The sequence below is a fragment of the Lissotriton helveticus genome, chromosome 12 (assembly GCF_964261635.1).
Source record: "Lissotriton helveticus chromosome 12, aLisHel1.1, whole genome shotgun sequence".
Taxonomy (NCBI): Eukaryota; Metazoa; Chordata; class Amphibia; order Caudata; family Salamandridae; genus Lissotriton; species Lissotriton helveticus.
Window position 1 is genome coordinate 94,598,044 of NC_136073.1, and position 20,545 is coordinate 94,618,588.

The 20,545-nt window shown below is 44.6% G+C and overlaps 1 long non-coding RNA gene across 1 annotated transcript in view; it reads right to left on the reverse strand.

The window, feature by feature from the left end:
- Positions 1-20,545, reverse strand: part of LOC144799078 (uncharacterized) — a 108,887-nt gene that overhangs the window by 67,053 nt on the left and 21,289 nt on the right. Inside the window, exon 2 of the long non-coding RNA XR_013603744.1 lies at positions 2,979-3,006. This is a non-coding gene — a long non-coding RNA (uncharacterized LOC144799078). The remainder of the gene's footprint in view (positions 1-2,978; positions 3,007-20,545) is intronic.

A 20,545-nucleotide genomic window follows, 5' to 3' on the forward strand; every position in this document is an offset into this window, starting at 1 on the left:
CACTACCAGCATGCATTTGAAAAATTGAAGACCTTCATTTAAGTTGATGGGGTATGAAAAGGTAAGTATTGTTTCCAATTCTCAAAGTAGGATTCCACCTTTTTTCTTACTTTTCACATGTTTTTCAGTCTACTGTCGAAAGTGCATCAATCTTGAATCAACTCTTAATTATAAACCAAAATGGCCAAGGAGATACGTATGGATTTACGGTTCAGAGTCCAGACCCAGCTCTCCCCATGCCGTTGCATTGCTCTTGGTCCCATCTGCTCCTTGCTTTTCCTACTGTTTTTTGAGGTCCTTCTCCTTGCTTTTCCCTCATTTTCACTGCCTTCTCCTTGCCTTTTCCTCTGTTTTATAGTGCCTTCTTGCTTTTCCCGCAATTTCGCTGCTTTCTCCTGCTCTTCTCCTATTTTGAGGGCCTTCTCCTTGCTTTTCCCTCATATTGACTGCCTTCTCCTTGCTTTTCCCCTGCTTTTTTTGTGCCTTCTCCTCCTTTTCCCTGCTCTCTACTTTATTTTTCAACCGTTTTTTGAGTGCCTTCTCCTTGCTTTGGCCCTTGGTTTCACTTTTTTCTCCTTATTTTCCCCCATTTTTTGAGAGCCTTTTCCTTGATTTTCCCTCATTTTTTGCTGTTTTCTCCTTGTCTTTTCCACCTTTTTAGCGTGCCTTCTCCATGCATTTCCCTTTTTTTCACTGCTTTCTCCTTGCTTTCCCCCCGTTTTTGTGGGTGCCTTTTCCCTGCCTTTCCCTTGTTTTCATAGTTTTCTCTTTGTTTTTCCTTTATTGTACTTCCCGTCCGTTTTTTCCTACCTAGCCCCACCCACCGCCTCCCAGTGCCCCTCCCTCCTCCCAGGAGCTACTGAATGGAGGCCGCAGCGTGATACAATTGAGCAGGGCCCAGGCCGTGCTCTCCAACTGCTTGTGCATTATTCTTGGTCCTGTCTTCTTGCTTTTTCCCCTCCTTGTTTTTCCCTCATCTATCTATATAAATAAAAATGTAAATGTTCGTTTGTTCAAAACCATAAATCTCCGAAAGTTCAACACTGATTGCTGTGAAATTTTGACACAGCGTTGGATTCGAATAGGCACATGTTTTTATATACACAACGTTGGAATCGCATGTTTTTAATCGAAAGCCCAAACAGACACATAAAAATGTCAATGTTCGTTTGTTCAAAATCTGAAATCTCTGAAAGTTCTTCAGCAATTGCTTTGAAATTTTTACACAACGTTGGATTTGATTAAGTGAGCGTTTATATATACACAACGTTGGATTTGAATACGCACGTGTCCAGTACGCGCGTGTTTTTAATCGAAAGACCGAACAGACCCTATCGATTTGGTTGCTGCGCAACAACTACAAGGGACGCATGGAGACAATAGTCTACATATATTAGGATGAACATTTGGTGTCAGGATGGCAGACCGGGAAGTGGGTGGAGGGAGGAGTTGATTCACTTTGCAACATTAGCGCGTGTTTATATATACACAACGTTGGATTCGAAAACACGTGTCCAATACGCGCGTGTTTTTAATCAAAAGGCCGAACAGACACTATCGATTTGGTTTCTGCGCAAAAAATACAAAGAACGCATACAGACACATATCTACATATATTAGGATGGACAGTTGGTGTCAGGATGGGAGACCGGGAAGTGGATTGAGGGAGGGGGGGAGAGTTGGTTTACTTTGCAACATTAGCGCATTTATAGATACACAACGTTGGATTAGAATACGCCCGTGTACAATACGCGCGTGTTTTTAATCGATAGGCCGAACACACCCTATCGATTTGCTTGCTGCGCAGCAACTACAAGGGACGCATACAGACAATAGTCACAAAAACATATTGTATACCCACAAGCATTGTGAAATTAAACATATTAGAAACGTGCGCTTACTCTTTTCTTTCTCTTCCATTTAGCCAGACTGAGCCACAGCAAGGCGTGGCCGGATACAGCTAGTTGCAAATAAATGTACAGATCACCATGAAACAGTTAGCCGCTCCGGCGCCTTGAGACCCTCACAGGTGATTTGCCATACTCACTCTCTAAATCCTGATTGACTGATACCCACTTTTCTGAGACTTTATCTGAAGGAACATGTCTGTGAGACACAGTCAGAACATGATTCTGACCTCAGACATAGCATTCAACACTTCCCGCATGGAACAATCAATACCATTCATAACTTCATTCACAGAACAATTCACAATCTCTACTCTATCACCTTGCATGTGTGGACAACTTCAAGCTTAAACTCTAGTGCCAAACTCACTGTGGTACGATTGGAGCATACATATGGACCTGCAGACAACAAAAAATCGTTTCCCTATAGCACACACTCAACAAGTGGTATCTGCCTGCTCATGTGATCTATGACTTTCAAATTCCTCAGACAAGGTAACAGGGATGGCATTTTTTCTACATGGTATCAGGAAATCAAGACTTTTTAAGGGATACATAGATGTGTTGTACTTTTAACTGGTCCTGGGAATACAGTGTTCTCAGTGTCAAAAGTGAATTGCAGACCAAGGTTGTGAGACCCATTTCCTACTTGACCGACTGTGTAGCCAGTATGAGCTGTTAGTAGAATCTTGCACCTCAATAGTTAATAGTCTCCTTATTTTGTCAGCTAGCCTTTATTTTTAGTAATACACATGAACATATTTCATGGTCCTTGTAAGATGCACACTCTATATTTCTGGCTAGGGGGATACTGTCCAATATTATTCAAATCTAATACAGACACTTTCCTAAGATTAAAAGACATCCGCTCTCTTCCAGCTAATCACTTGAAGGCTGGTTATGTGTATAGATTACCTTAAGTGAGTCTCTGTGTAAGAATCACTATCTGCGAAAGTATATTTTGATGTTCTACTCCTTTACCAGGCCCAATGTTCTGTGCGCATCATTTTCACCTGGTATCTCAAAAACAGAATTCTTTAAAAAGAAAGTTAGATTTTCAAGACAACTTACCTTGCTTTGGAACATTTTTGAATCAGACCTGCAGGTTACAAACAGAAAACAGAAGTTCATATTAATCACATTGGCAAGTACTTGCAATCAAAAACAATCAGGGTGGATTGAAAGTTATGGAAGTATGTTTTCAGCTGAGCTATTAAGGACCAGGTTCATTTTTTGGAAAGGTAAGATTGGTCACATTAAAGTAATTGATGTATGTTGCCATATACATAATCACAGTTTATTTTCCTGTACCCATGAGCCTGGCTAGCTTACCCCTCTATTTAAGAGCAAATACAATTAGACACTACTTGTGAAAACCACTAGGCATGCTGTATGTAAGACTGTCTGTAGGCACATGTGTTAAACATTGTTCAATTCTCAGCAGCAGTGTTAAGACACTGTATGATGTACAACATACAATATTAAAAGAAACATAAATGTAGCAAGATTTCATGGACATCTCAAGAGCAGAGCTATCTTGTATGGAGAGAGTAGAATACCTAGCTAGGAACCTAAGTCTTCATGCCTGCTGCAGATGGGAATAGCTGCTGAGAGGAGAAACACTAGGGATATCTGACAGCTAAAAGCTTGGGAGCTTACAAAGAAACAGTAGAGAATTTAACATAGGTAGAAAGCTGTACTTTGAAGAACGTGTGGGGAAAGTGCAGTCAGTGAAGACCATCTAAGAGACTAATAAGGTGGGATTCAGGGGGAAAGCATAAGATTCATCATAACTGAATGAAGGTTGCCCAAACAATTGCAATGAGTTACTAATACAATGGCAATAGGAGAAGGAATGTGAGGGAGGCACCAGACGGACACGGATTAGTATTTACTACACATCAATCGAATCAAGTAAGATACTCCTCTAAAGGACATTGGAGGCTTATTTTGGCCTTTGGCCTTTTACCTCAGCCTGGTATTGCTCAAATATTAAGACACATGCATTTCTTATTGGCCTAAGGCCTCTTCTTTTGAGATAATGTCCATAAGTGGGATGCTTCATACTGATTACGCATTACCTGATTGAATCCCTTTGGCATACGTACTCCACCACTATTTCTTTGCCCTGAAGAAGCCCTTGATAGGGCGAAACGTGTTGGCTGTCTCCAAATATGTACACCAAGTGTGTGTGAAATAAAGACATACAACGACATCGACAATCGACTATTGACTGATTATCACCTTGTACATCTTTAACTTGCTGCTTGTGTGTATTGCCTCTCATCCATCCTCTTGTATGTTTCTAGTTGTGGTCATGTGGCAGCGGACCATTTGAGATGGCCAATACAGATACCAAATATACTATGTGACTGGCCTAGGCTGTGCAGTTGCCAATGCCCCCGGCTGCCTCTCTGTATGCTGATCTTAATTGTTGAGGAGGTAATCAATCAATCAATCAATAATGGAACTGTGAAGCGTGCTACTCCCCTTTGAGGGTCTCAAGGCGCTAAGGGGGCAGCTCCGGTCAGTCGTAGAGCCAGGTCTTGAGGGTCTTACCCAAAATATGCCATTTGGGGGCGCATCTGATGTTAATCAGGAATTCGATCCAGGTTTTTGCCTCAATGTGGGAGAAGGTTCTTCCACCCGTTCTTGCTCTGCGGATGCACAAGGCCTCGGCGAGGTTGGCGGATCAGAGGTTTTTCTCTGGTACGTGGAAGGAGATTCCATTGTTAAGATATTAGGGTCCTGTGTTGTGGAGGCATTTGTAGGCATGGGTGAGTATCTTGAAAGTGACTCTCTTCTCGAAGGGGAGCCAGTGGAAGTCTCACATGTGTTGGGAGATGTGTTCGTGTAGAGGGATGCCAATGATGAGTCTGGCTGTGGTGTTCTGTATGGTCTGGAGTTTGTAAAGCAGAGATTTTTTGATCCTGGTGTAGAGGGCATTTCTGTAGTCCAGTCTCCTGGTCATGGAGAGGGAGGAGTTGATTATGATGCCGAGGTTATGGGCATGGTACGTGGGGGTGAGGTGGCTGTCGAGTGCGTTGGGCCACCAGGTGTTCTCCCATGCAGATGAGGAGGGTCTGAGGACTTCTGTCTTCTCTGAGTTGAGCTTTAGGCAGATGTTGCTCATCCAGGATGCAACGTCTTTCATTCCTTCCTGGAAGCTGAGTCTGGTGGAGGTGGGGTCCTTGGTGAGGGAGAGAATAAGCTGGGTTTACTATGCTGAGTCTGTGCTGTCTTAGGAAGGTGGCGAGGGTGCCATGCAGATGTTGAAGAGCGTAGGGCTGAGCAATGATCCTTAGGGTACTCTGCAGTTGATCTCTTTGGGTTCAGAGAGGAAGTGTGGAAGTCTGATTCTTTGGGTACTGCCGGTGAGGAAGGAGCGGAGCCAGTTGAGGGTGGTTCTCTGTGTGCTGGCGTCATGAAGTCTGGTGGTGAGGGTGCGGTGGGAGACGGTGTTGAAGGCTGCTGAGAGGTCAACTAGGATCAGGGCGCCGCTGTGTGGCCTTGGTCGAAGAGAGTGTGAATGTTGCCTGTAGCGGCAAGTAGAGCAGTCTTGATACTGTGGTTGCTGCAGAATCCAGATTGGGATAGGTCGAGGATGGAGTTCTCTTCGATTAATTTCATTAGTTTAACGTTGATGGTCTATTCTGTGACTTTGGCTGCGAAAGGGAGGAGAGAGATGGGTCAGTAGTTTTTGAGGTCTGTTGGATCTGCTGAGGGCTTCTTGTGTAGGGACTTGACTTCTGCGCGTTTCCAGTCATCTGGGAAAGTGCCGGTTTTGAAGGTGGCGGTGATGGTGCATCCTAGCTCTGGTGTGACGGTGGCGGCAGGTCTGTGGAAGCTGTGCAGAGGGCAGAGGGCAGGGTTCTGTTGCGGCTCCTTAGTGAATGCCTTTCATGGTCGATGCTATGTCTTCGGTGGTGACTGAGTTCCAGGAGGAAATGGTGGGCCGTTGTTGCTGGAGGAGGGAGTGGTTTTGGAGTTAGGTGTCTGTTCGTCGAAGTTGTCGTAGAAGGCCTTGATTTTCAGATGGAAGTAGGTGCCGAGTTTGTTGCAGAGGTCCTAGAAGGGAATGATGTCCGAGGTTATGCTGGGGGGTTTGGTGAATTCCTGAATGATGCTGAAGAGTTCCTTTGAGTAGCTGGAGTTGGCGAGGATCTTGTTCTGGATGTAGGTTCCTTTGAAGGATCTGATAAGATGGTGGTATTCGGTCAAGGCATCCTTGTATGTGTTGCAGTCTTCCAAAGTTTTGGTGTTTCTCCAATTCTTCTTGAGACATCTGCAGGTGCGTCTGGATTGTTGGAGGTTGGGGGTGAACCGGGTGGCCTTCCTGGGGTACTGTCTGCTGGAGTTGCAGAGGGTAGCACACTCGTCTGTGCAGTTGGGGATCCATCTTTGAAGATATTTGGCTGCGAGGTTGGCGTTGGTCGCGGTGGGGGGCATTGCTTTTGAGGGTAGATGTGAGGAGCTCCTTAGTGTCCATGCTCCAGTTTCTTCACAGCAATAATGTGAATCATACAGATACAGACTGTCAAGATAATGGGGCCCACTGAATTCCCAGCAGAATTTTTTAACAGGCTCACTTCATAAAAGAGGGAGCATACATTGTGCATGCATCAATAGTTTAGGGACATTGGGATGATCACTGGAGGACTTCTGACATGCTATAATAACATCTATTGTCGTATTAAATGTACAGACAAAAGTGCATGCTGAGATGCTGGTAAGCAGGCACTTTACAGCAGATCGTCCCATAATGACCCTGATCAGTTGTGTTTACCATCACAATGGTCAACCTGAATGAGTCTCTGTAGGCTCTGGAACTCAATAAGCTTGAGGACATGGAACAGCTCCTGATGGTTCTTTTAAGTTATTTTGAAAAAGTTGACTCCAATTGGTGTGATTAGCTATAGTCTGTAATCAAGTGATTCACACAAAGTTCAGAAATAAAGACAACGCCTAACTGGTGATTTCAAGGTGCAGTTTAGGGTGAATGGAGTCATAGTAATCACACAATTTTCAACTGGGTAGGGGAATGAGAAGGGATGATCCCTCTCTCCACTAGAGTGGAAGCACCTATGCTGCTGGTTTAGTACTTACTGAGGGATTGATGGATTTTAGTGGGAGGCAGGGGTAGATGACAGAATATCGCTGTAATCAGAGACATCCTCCTGTACTTAGGAAACCCCTTCAAGTCTCCACCCTAACTACTGAGCATGCTCCAGGGGTGTGGAGTATTCTCAGGACACAAAATAAAGAAGTAAATCTATACTTCTTCAAATACACTTTTGATGGATAGATACAGCCGCTCCATCAATGAGAATGGCCTCCAGTACTTGGAAATACAGGCCAATTGGAGCAAAACAGTATATATCAACTGTGACCGGAGCCCAGTAGAGGTTCACTGACAAAATATCACCTGTGGATATATCGCCATAGCAAAATATGATCACATAAACATTTTCCAAAATATTGTCATGCTTTCTTTATAATGTAAATGACAAAAATATTTAAATAAAACTATACATACCAATGTATGTATAATTAACATAATAAATTATCAATTTAATAAAAATATTTTAACTTTTTTAAATATTAATAATTATAATCACTAGATTTTTCCCTACACAAAACATGATAATTTAGTTTGAAATAAAGTAGACTGTAAAATTATGTAAATAACACATATACTATTCCCACTCCAATTTATAGAACAGTACAGTTGATTATAACCACAACTTGGGCTATCTTTCAGCAACCCTTTTCCACAACATTTAATCACAAATTAAAAAAACGCTGGAGCTTACTCCAAAGTGTTTCAGAGCACCCAACATTGCAAAGCATAAACCCCCTGAAACTTCCCAACCTGCTGATCCGCTTAGGCAGGAGTGCGTGGAAACAGTCGTGTGGCGGCAGCACTAACACTGCGGCCAGTATTTCAAGCCAGAGGGGTGCGGAAATGGCCAGACTAGGCACCGGTGCAGTGTTTCAGAGCACCCAACACTGCAAAGGACAATCCCTCTGAACCATCCCAACCTGCTGTTCTGCTTTTGACCTCCATCAGCGCCTCCCAATATGCAATGGCTAGAGCATTGCTATGGCAGTCATCCTAAATGGAGCTTCAGATTGACTTATTACAATCATCTGCCCTCTGCTTAGCAGATCTGAGCACCAATCTGGATTCCATAGAAGCCAAAATCCAGGGAGAGGTGAGAGGAAGGCAATGCCCATGAGCCTTCATCACTGATAACCTGTATTCAATACCCGAAATCCTATCAGGCTGGTCACCACAGTCAGAAGCAGGCCGGAACATCTATAAGCATTAAGAACCCAGCAGCAAACACCGAACATATGGAAGAGAAAATAAAATCTGGGAGAAAGCATTATTACATCAATGGAGGCAGGGAAAGCCTTCCAAGAGCAATGGAGGAAATACAGTCAGGCGTCGCTACTAAACCAACAATCCTCGAATTCCGCTGCAGCACACAAAACATTGCTCCTCCAGCTGAAGGCGATGAGAAAAAATCCCCTCCAAACCAGAACACTCAGCCACTTTCTCTGAGAATGGAGAAAACATTAGGGAAACAGATTAAGATAAGCTCAACTGCAAAGAAGTAGCTCTAGCATTAAATGCCTCCAAACCCTATAAACCCACAGCAAAGTGTACCCACTATTCGTCCCTAAGGATGGCCCTTTGAACACTCCAGGCGCCGCTCTACCAAGGCTAAACAATGAGACAGATAATTCTACCCTCTTCATCAAGGGAAGAGTGAATAGAAGCACCCAAGTTGAAGTCAACAAAATGCCATGCATGGAAACCCCCGGGTCCTGAAGGACTGGGCCTATGGGCCTAGTAACATGTCTCCTCCCTTAAATGGACAGCTATGCAACTCTATTATTGCCTCAGCAAGCCCTGCTACAAAATATATCCAGGGATCCACATCATCTAATGGCCGACGGACCATGTATAAAACCACTGGAAACAAATAACGAAGACCCTCCAGTTATGTTATGTTATGTTGTGTTATAAAAATAAGTGAAGCACGCGCATACCTAAAGGTTTCTTGACACTGACTTCACCATAACAATATTGGAAACCCTAGTTGTCAAAGAGCCCTAATTGTTGCCAAGCCACGTTTTGAGCTCATTCCTGAAAGAAATCAAAATGAGCAGGGCTCTGATATAAGGGAGGATGTTATTCCAGAGCTTAGTGGTCGCTGTGATGATACTTCTGCCCCCTCCAGTTTGTCTTTCGGAATCTGGGAACCACCATTTTTTTGGCCACTGCAGAAAGGAGAAATCTGCTGGGGGTGCACCACTTAAAAGAGTGCCTCAGGAACTCCGGGCCAGTATTATGTAGAGACTTATGGGTGATGCAGAGGACTTTGAATTTGATACAGCTTCTCACTGGGAGCCAATGAAGTTTCCAAATTTCTTAGAGATAGATTTGAATTTGGGAATGCCTAAGAGGTCCCTAGCGGCCTCATTCTACACAGTCTACAGTCTATTGAGATTTTTTTTCCTGCATGTTCACATATAGGCCATTGAAGTAGTCTATTTTTGATAAAACTAAGGTGGTAATTACTGTATTTTTGTTATGAACTGGGATAAAGGGAAGAATTGTTTTGATCTTCCTGAGTAAGAAGAAGCAAGAGGAAACAGTGGTGTTTACCTGGTTACTGAAGTTCAGCTGTATGTTCTTTTGAACTCCTAGGTATTTGGCCTTTGTCACTGGGATGGGGGAAGGCCAGGGTGGGGGCCAGACTGGGGAGAGGTTACTGAACAGCACCACCTCTGTTTTTTATTTGAACTGAGTTTCAGCAGGTTCTGCTCATCCATAACCTGATATCCTGCTTACAGTCATGGAGTTGAGTGGAGACTTTGTCACCATTTTTTTAAGTTGACAAGAAAATCTGAGTTTCATCAGCATAGGAGGTCAAGGTGGCCAGTTCCCTGACATAAATATTGAACAATGTAAGCATGACTGAAGATCCCTGTGGGACCCCACAAGGAAGGGAAAAGAGGAAGATTCATAATGGCCCAGAGCTACAGATTGTAGTCTACTTATGATCGACTGTGTCGGAAGTTGCCAACAAGTCAAGGAGAATACGTGCTGCGGCTCCTCCTCAGTTGAGAGCAACCCTAATCTCCTCTGTAGCTTTGATCAAAGCTGTGTCCAAATTGTGTTCCATCAAGCAATTGACTGTCTCGTATTAAGTAATGGTTGAGCTTCATGTTCGTTGCCTGTTCCGCTATTTTTGCAGGAAGATGAAGGTGTGAAATGGGACGATAATTGTTGGGGTCAGCTGGGTCCAGGCTAGGTTTCTATGACATAAGTGGCCACCAATGTTCCCTCTAATTTTTTTCTTCTGTGTGTGGCAGTGTAAGGTCTCTGTGCACTGCAGCCAAGGCTATGTGCACCAAAAAACCAACTATGCGAGCGCAGAGATAAATAGTGATGTTTGGTGGCAAATACCACTTCAAACTTTTGTTTAAAAGTGAACAGGATGAGCTTTTGCACATATACAGCATCCCACAGACATGCTTCATCGTAGAGTCCACCTCTAACACCATTTTCATCACCTTCTTTAGTTTAACATTCATCATCCTCATGCTTGTTTATAACCAACATCTATTTCTTCTTTTGCCTACTACTCACTCTGTTGCTCTTACTTCATCCACCTCTTTCTTTACCATTCTTTTGTTGTATCCTTCTTGGTCCTTACCTTCATCTTTTCTATCCTCACACCATCCTCTAATCACCCTCCTCCATTTCCCATCTCAGCACCTCATCAACATTTCCTCATCAAGATTCTACAATTATAGATCGTGTTTGCTAACCAACAGAGCCATAGGTATGAAAAACTGTTCATGTGGGCTTTTCTGGACTACTGATGAAAGAACACCGCCCCTAAAGCCCCACCAACCCCCAGCTACTAGTTAATGTTAATCAATAGCTTTTAACATTAGTGAGATATGTGTTCTGCCTTTGGAAATGCCCCAAAAGGTCACATTTATTTTAAGCTCAAAACACTGTGTTGTTAATCCAGGTATGGGACTCCGAGCAGCTCTGGACATTTATATTGATGACATGGCATACACGTTACCCCACTCATGTGTCAGAAATAAAAGGCTGAGTAGATTATAACTTACAAAGTCACAGAATATAGGAACACCTCGGCAGCCAGTGCATTAGCCCACTGGTTTATCTCATCTATTCAGGATCTGATGGATTACAACAGCAATATCGTCCATTTTTATATACTTATATCACAAACAACGAGAATTTGTTGGGACAAAATTGATGCACAGTCACCGTCGCCCACAAAGTGTAGTGTGTGTGCCTTATTTTCTTTCTAATTATGGTAGACTCATCGAGTACATCCGGAAACTAAGAGTAGGCAGTGCTGCCATGGGAGAGCCGCCAGTGCTGGTTTTCGTTTAATGGAAACTTTTCTGCCCCTGCTGATGCTGTGAGTGTGTTGCTTTAGTAAAACTTGTGAAAAGTCTTCGCTTCAAAAAAATCAAAAGATGTGGCACTGGTGGTATGTAGTGCCGCAAGTTAAGAATAAAGCAAGAAGAAAGTTTAAAAAAAACTAAGATATAAATACTAGTTTCATATTTTCAATTACTTTCGATGGGAGGCAAAATACTATCCAATTATTTCTGTGCTATGTCATCTCTTATGTGTGTTGAGAGCTGTTGTGTCTATTTTGAGGTGGTAGGAGCTGCACAAGATTTCATGATTTCATGATTTTAATGGCGACAGAATCAGAGACTGCCTGAGTGCTGTTTTTGCATGGTTTCAGCACCAGAACCTGAAATGTAACTCGGATAAGTCCGAGTTGCTCTTTTTTGGCTGCGCCGAGGACCCTGGCTGGAAATCGTGGTGGCCTTCCGACATGTTCCCCCCTGAGAAACCATCTGCCCAAGTAAAAAATCTGGGTGTGGTGTTTGACGACAGTCTTTCTTTTCGTCCCCACATCACGGGCCTGGCGGGGAAATGTTTCGGTATCTTGAAGATGGTGAGGAAATTTCTCCCACTGCTTTCCCTTCAATACCGCAAGAACATCGTGCAAGCACTTGTGGGTTCGCGTTTAGACTACGCTAACGCACTTTTCTCTGGCCTGCCTAAATATCTGGTATACAGATTGCAAGTTGTCCAAAACTCGGCGGCCAGAGCCATCTTTGGCCTTCCACGGAGAGCCAGTGCCTCTCTACTGCGCGGCAGGCTGCATTGGCTGTCTATCCCCAGCAGAATTAGGTTCAAGGTCCTCACGTTGGCGTTTAACCACATGAGCGCTAGCGAAATTCCGCTCCTGTGCTCATGTTTTAAAAAACCCATTATTCATGACGAGCTGGACTCGTCATGAGCGTGCGAGGAGGCTACCTCATGACGAGCCCAGCTCGTCATGAGCGTCGAAGGGGTTAAAGCCCTCCACTGCATTGGCCCAGCGTACCTCAGGAAGCGGATTGCTCTCTACGTCCCCCGGAGGAGTTTGAGATCTGCTGACCTGGCTAAAGTGGAGGTACCAGTGATCAAACGCGTGCGGATGGGAGGCCGGTCTTTCCAGTTTATGGCGGCCAGTCTGTGGAATGAGCTCCCTCTGTCACTCCGCAAGGCTAACAATCTCCTGGCCTTCAGAAAGGAGCTCAAGACGCGCCTCTTCTCCGCCTAACCAGTGGGTCTACAGTGTTTCTGCCGCTGGGTTTTTCTTGGTTGTGTTCAGGACTCTCTGCCAAAGCGCCGGGACACCCGATCTGGGTAGCCGTGCGCTCAAGAAATACAGTTCTAACATAACATAACATAACATAACATAACATTTCCTCCTTTACGCATGTGCATGATAATAGCCATCCTCACTGACGACACATCTGTCCCCAAGCACTTCAAGTAGCCCAAGGCATTGGTCCTATTCAAGGAAATTAAGCAACTAGTCTGCGTAAGGGAAGCTGCAGGCCTAAATTAATCATTAAAAAAAAAACCCAAGCTATGTGTTCTTTATTTGTAAATCGCCTTTGGATGGGCCATAGTGCTAACTTAGGAGGGCCCGACCTACCTGGCTCTCCCTCTAGAACCGTGACTGTTACCACTGTCACGTGACTGTTACATGTTTTTCTACTGGCATTAGTGTATTTTATGTACTGGCTGCAACACAAACTAGGCAAAGTCACAGAAGGCGGGTATACTTTTTCCTTCTCAGTGCAAATGTCCTGCTCTAAATATATGCAGAGAACACTTAAAAATGTGTACTAGAGCTTCTATAATGATCCTGCACTGACAAGTAAAGAAAAAACACAAAGGTCATGGTAAAAATGAACAAATGTGATTTTAAATGAAGTCCATTTGAGCAGCTGTTGGAGCCTTTACAGTGTCTTCAACATGAAACAAGTAGCTGGTATGTTTTCTTTAAAAAGGCACTCGAGATCTGTACCGAAATCTCTTGATATCACGGCCAGAAGTGAAACAACAGAAGCCCTCCCTGGAAGGAGCAACTGGGGTCCGCTCATAAATAACATGTCCCAATACCAATTAAATAAAAAGACATTCGCTGCTAGTCGTGCCTATGTTATTTCCTTGAGAAACAACCAATGCAGATTATTTTATGGCCTTTAAAAATACAGTCAAGCGCGTGTCATGCCCCTAGGCAGTGCTGCTGCATGGTAGCACAGCAGCCTCGCTTATTCCTGACACGAGCTCAGCAAGTGGCTTTGCAAAAGCGACTTTCTGTGCAACTTGTGACCTTCTGCCAACAAATAAATGCAATTGGTCTCGAATGCAATAGGTCTCGTATTTACTCGAGTTTGAGCTATTGACAATGCAAATAAGAATGCGTTTTATTTATGTTTCAAAAACCAAAACATAAATAAAAGGCATTGTCATTTACAATGCCAATTGCTCAAACTCGCCTAAATGCGAGACCTGTTGCTTTGCAAATGCTTGTTTTTGGCGCCACTGCTTTTAAAACACGAGTGACGTGAGAAAACTGTAATCTGCTTTGTAATGGTCTCTACCTGCTGCATCATGGTGTGCGCGGTTCAGATCAGAAACGGCGTGCCACGGCAGCATTGGGGCGTGCGCACCTTACATAGGGTGACCAACTGTCCGTAAATTTCACGGACAGTCCCTAACTTCGGCCATCTGTCCGGAGTCCCTGAAGGATTCTTTAACGGACGCCATTTGTCCGTAATTTTAACCGGGCCCCGGTCCCGCCACCCTAACGCCGGCATAGCTTCCACCCTCCCACCTCCCTTCTTGACTCTGATGCTGTTCCAAAGCTCAGATACCCCGCAGCATTGGAGAGGCACAGCGGGATAGCAACCCTCACACCTTCAGCCCTTGATGAGCTGTTAAGAGGTGGTTGAAGGTGACTGAGAGGGAGGGGCGGCAACTTCAGGAGCAGGGGCATCTATTCAGATGCAAACAGCCCTGAATGCTTCATGTCTCTGCAATTTAGAGGGGCCTCACACATTCCCTTCCTATGAAGAAAATAGGCAATGTGGAGTGGTGTGGCTCACTGGTTAGAGGCAGCAGACCCGGAAGCAGAGAACGGCCCGGAACCAGGGTTCAACTCCCGACACGGCAGGGTCATGGACAAGGGTCAGCAGACTCGATAATTCTGGCCTCGGTGCCTACTCTAACCAGGGATCACACTCGGCAACTCTGGGCATTAGCTTGCCTCATCTCTACAATGGCCCCCCATATTCGCCGGGGAAGCCTGGTTTCACCTTGGATATACCCAGTAGGGACCATCTCACAGGGATAGCCAGGACGGGGTCTACAGCGCCACGACACCTCAGGGCAGCAGTGCGCTTTACAAGACACATACATTTACAATGTCTGTGGGCTTTTCTACAGAAGATTGTGGTTGCCCCTAGATTAAATGCTGTAATTCTTTGAAATAGCTCCATCATTTTGCACAGGTTTGGTCTGTCTGTGACTGGCAGTATGCCTGATTTTTATTGATTCTGCAGGAATAAAATTGAGATGCCTCATGGCCTCCTGTTTCATAGCCTCAGCCACAATGTGAGTTTTCTTGGCAGGAAATGAGAAAAGTAATACAGAAAGAGGGGAGAAACCCTGAGGACTCCTTCAAAGCAGAGGCTTCCCTAACATTAAATCACAGTCACAAACTGAACTAAATCGATAACAGGTGAGAAGAAGTGAAAACCCAAGATCTTAGCTGAGGCTTGCTATTTGTGAAAATAGCCTCCTTGCATCCACAGATCTAGAAACCAAATGCCAGTGCATGCGCTGTCCCGTCACTGCGACCCTTGTGCATGCAACAGTGAGCATTTGAGGTAAGAAGGTGCATCTCTCCCATAGTCATGAAAGAACACAACACCATATCCTTCTCCAGGCACAGACTGGGTCACGCATATTTGGAATCCTTTTCGGCTACTGGTGCTGGTACAAATGTGTGTCAGTAGGCAGCCCTGATGATCATGTACTCTCTCTCTCTCCTCTTCATGCTGAAGTCACTCGTAGCTTTCATAAATTGCAGACGAACACCGCAGAGTAGTTGGAGCAGCAATATTTAGAGAGTCAGAAGGTGCTAGCAGTGGGTGGGCCAGCTATGGAGCCTCTCACCAACCCCTGGCTGTGCAAACATCCTAGAACCGGCCCTGATTACACCGAGCCAGCACGTGGTTCTCTTCACAGAGCTTAATTACTGTCACTTAATTGTAAACAAACTTCGGTTCTTCAAACATGCAGTCTATAATGTAATAAAATAAAGAAATGGCACAATCGCACCCATTGCAGATCCTTGCCACAGCACAAACTTGATATCCTCACCCTTCTACTAGAAAAAGCACCCAGTGCTCTCTTCCTCACAGAAACTTGGCTACACGAAAGCTCCGGCCCGGATGTAGCAACTGCTCTCCCAGCCAACTATGCCATCACAATGCAGGATAGACAAGGCCAAGTGGGTGGAGGTATCGCTATTATATTTCGTAAAGATTTTACCTGCAATATGCTCCCAGTTAATATCCCGAACTTTGAAGCCGCCTCTTTTCAAATCATCCTTAACCCCAATTTTACTTTCTCTGGACTCCTAATATATAGACCGCCTGGGAATGCCAATTCTTGGTCAGCCAGCCTAGCAAACCATATCGCTCCATTTCTGTTAGACTACAAAAATTTCACACTTCTAGGGGATCTAAATCTGCACCTTGAGGACCAAACAAACGTGGCTTGCTGTAATCTAATAGACGATCTAACTGCCCTAAACCTATCACTCCTCAATTCCGGTCCTACACACAAGGTAGGACACCTATTAGACCCCATATTCACAAATACCCCCAATTTAAAATGGACTCTAACCAGCCCTATATGCTGGTCAGACCACCACCTCATCAGTTTCAGCCTAACTAGAACATTCGCCCCCGGAAATACCTCATGGCCTGCTCGCTCCATGAGAAATTGGAAATCACGTAACGTAAACAAACTGAATCAAGCGCTAACAATTAGCACACCCTCCCACGACCAAAATGTGGAAAATCTAGCTATAGCTACCAACCAGTGGTTAGAAACTGCAGTCAATCAATGCCTTCCTCTAACGGAGGCAAAAAGAAACTTCCATCGTCCTCCGGCCCCCTGGTTTAATGAACTTCTCAAAATTGAAAAATCTAAATGTAAAGCATTAGAAAGGAAATGGCGCAAAGATTATAATCATGAAAATAAGAAAACATACAACAAGGCGAGAAACGCATATCATTCCTCCTGTATCAAAGCCCGGGCCCTGTACGTGGCCAATTCCATTAACAATGCCACAAACAAAGCAAAGACTCTATTCAACACAGTGAAGGACCCAGCAGGCGCTCAAACAACGGCTACTACCCGCCCTTTAACAAAAAAAACAATGTCAAGACCTTGCGACATTTTTTAATGATAAAATAGAAAACATTATCCTCAACATCACTACCAGACCCCATGATAATTGCTCACAGCAGGATATCCCTAGGCCATCGGAAAAAGTGAACTCCCTCGAGAAATTGCCCCTTGTAACCATGGACTCCCTAAAAACGTCCCTGAAGTCCATCTCATCAGGCTCCCCCTGCGATCCTCTACCTGTATGTATCTTAAAACAACTTGACACCACCCCTCTGAGCACGATAGCAGACATGCTAAATGCGTCCCTCCAAGCTTCCACAGTCCCGTCAAGCTGGAAGCACGCTATGGTAACCCCACTATTGAAAAAAACATTAGCTGACCCCACGGTCCTTTCTAATTATCGACCAATATCTTTACTCCCTGCATTTTCCAAACTCATGGAAAGGCATATCCATTCCGCACTCACTACCTTCACAGAGGAAAATAACCTCCTCCACCCATCGCAATCAGGCTTCCGAGCAGGATACTCTACGGAGACCGCCTTGCTGAGTGTAACGGAAAAAATTTGCAAACTCCTCGATGAGGGTCAAACGGTCGCACTCATCCTTTTAGACTTGAGTGCGGCGTTTGATACCATATCACACAATACTCTTCTGGCTACTCTAGAGAGAAACGGCATTAGCAGTGATGCCCTACAGTGGATCAAGTCCTTTCTCACCAAGAGAACCTTCCAGATCAAATCCAGTATTGCATGCTCAGACACGTTTCCCGCCCCACATGGAGTCCCACAGGGCTCCATCCTGAGCCCGTTGGGTTTTAATCTGTACGTTAGACCATTGGCAGACCTGGCGGACAGCGCAGGCCTGACTTTAATGTCCTACGCTGACGACTCTCAAATCATCTTTTCACTATCAGAGTCTAATTCCTCAGCCCCTTCTCTACTCAAAACTGGCCTCCAGAAAATCTTCAACTGGATGACCAGCAACCAGTTGAAATTAAATGGGGATAAAACTGAGGTCCTCCTATTGGGAAAGAATAAGGAGCTCTGGAGCCCCCCCCCCCATTGGCCCCCTGAGCTGGGTAATCTTCCCTCCCCAGCTACACAGGTAAGAAATCTAGGAGTCATTATTGACAATACTCTGTCAATGAAACAGCAGGCAAACAAAGTCGCTGGCCTCTGCTTCACCATAATAAAATGGTTGAAGAAAATCATTTGGATGCTGCCCCTCGACACCCAAAAAACCGTAGTCAACGCACAAATAACATCGCGTATTGACTACGGAAACATCCTCTACCTAAGCTCGAACCTAGCAGTGATCAAGCGACTCCAAATGATCCAAAACTCTGCTGCACGACTCCTGTGTAGGATACCAAAGTCAGAAAGAGTATCAAAACATCTGAATGATTTACATTGGCTCAGGGTAGAACATCGGATCAGTTTCAAAACCCTGAGTTACATGTTTAAAATCAAAACCAAAACGGCACCTACCTATATACAAGCCTTGGCCTCCCCCTACCTGTCAACAAGAAACCTTTGTTCCCAAACTGCAGCAAATTTCGCTGTTCCCAGATTCAAACTGCAAAGAACTGGCGGGAGATGGTTTTCTGTCAGAGGGCCTATTTTATGGAATTCACTCCCCCCACATATCCGGAAAGAGGAAAGCTACGTTCACTTCCGGAAACATGTAAAAACCTGGCTTTTCCAGAAACAACTGTGCTAAAATACAACTCAGCATATTCCTTCAATCCAACTTAATGTCATAGGCGCCGGGAAACCCTTGTTGGGTAGCTGAGCGCCATACAAGTGGAAAAAATAAATAAATAAATAAATAAAGTATGGAGAACAATCAGTTAAATCAGTTCTCTTGGAGTATCTCCTTTAAGTACTGTAAATCACAGTGGGGGATGGCAAAACTAACATTTTGAAAAGAGCCTGTCTTCTCTGTGTCTTGTCCAGGAGGGGGTGAGGAGCCCTACCCCACCATGGAAGAGACCAGGATTATAATAGAATACTGCATGCCCACCCCTGTGCCCACCCTGGTGGATCCTGTTCCCCCTCCAGTGGTGGCTCTTGTCCCCCCATGTGGTGGCTCCTGTCCCCCTCCCCCTGCCTGTGATGGCTCCTGTCCCCCCCTGTGGTGGATCCTGTCTCTGCCCTGGGTGGCTTCTGTCCCAGTCCTGGAATGGCTCCTGCAGCGAGGGTGAAGTTCTTGATGGACCTCTTCTCAAAAAGGCTCAGCTCAAAATTAATATGATAAGGTGGGCGAGTGAGTAATTGAAGTGATGGGTGGATGGCTGGATGAATTAGTGAAAGGGTGAATGGATGAATGAAAGATTGAATTGAAAGATAACGAGAGAGGATGGATGGACTGATGAGTGAGTGGAAAGATGGAAGAGAGAAAAGGTAAATAGCTGGATGTATGTGTGGAAGGGTAGCTGGATGGGTAAAAGAGTGGATGGATGAGTGAAAGGATGGATAAGTGAAAAGGTGGATGATGAGTGGGTGAATGGATGAGTGAAATGATGGATGGATTGATGAATTGATAAGTGCAAGGGTGAATGGATGGACTGATGAGTGAAAGGGTGGGTGTAAAGATGGATGAGTGAGTGAAAGGGAGGGTAGATGGACAAAAGGATGAATAGATGAGTGAAGGAGTGAAGGAGTGAAAGGATAAATGGATGAGAGAAAGGACGGATGAGTGATAGGGTCAATGCATGGATTCATGAGTGGATGAGTAGATGGATGGGTGGGTGGATGGATGGAAGGAAGGATTGCTAAGTGTAAGGGTCGATGGAGAGCGAAAGGGAGGATGGATGGATGACTGAAAGGGTGGATGGGTGGAAGGATGAGTGACTGGGTGGATGGATGAGTAAGTGAAAGGATGGCTGGATGGGTGAAAGGGTAATGGCTGGATGGATGAGTGAATGGATGGATGGGTAGAAGAGTGGATGGATGAGTGTACAGATGCATAGGGTGAAATGGTGGATGGATAATGGATGGATGAAAGGATGGATGAGTGAAATGATAGATGGTAGGATATATGGTGGATAGGTTTGAAAATGGTTGAATATGTTTGGATATGGCGGGGCTTACTTATATACTATTGCGCAACCTATGAAGTGTCTGTAAAAGGTATTCAATTGTCCTGAAGTTTTGTCCTGAATTTTGACCTCCTGTCCTGAATTTGTATCCTGAATTTTGACCCTTTGTCCTGAATTTTTACACTCACCATCCTGAATTTGCACCAATGCCAGTTGGTCACCCTAACCTTACATGGGACAATGGTGGCCACCATGGCAAACTAAACATGGAGAACATCTTATTTCTACTAAAACATGTCCCAACTCTGGTCCACTTGTGCATCAAAGATCTTGCCTGGGTTAGGTTCCAAAGACTCACTGAAAACATCCACAGGGAGTTAGCCAATATAGGAATGTGTCAACAATCCCAGCGGAACTTAATGTTAGAGGAAGCAACCTTCTTTGCAGAATCGGGGATAGAAGGCAAGGAATAGCAACATGTGAAATGGCTTCATGTGCTTTTGACTCAGCCCTCAAAGTAAGGGGATAACCATACTAAGAGGCAGAGGCAGGATTCAACCTATCAATGAACACCAACTAGTACATGGCAAAGTAGGATATTTTAATCCTTAATGTGTTAACGAGCAAACTGTGGTGCACTCCCAGGTGGCAACAAATGACTGGGGGTGGTTGGCTCAGTCTTTAACAAATCAAACTAATCTATATTCTGAATACACACAATGAGAACATGTCAGATGCATTCAGTCTCAGCCCA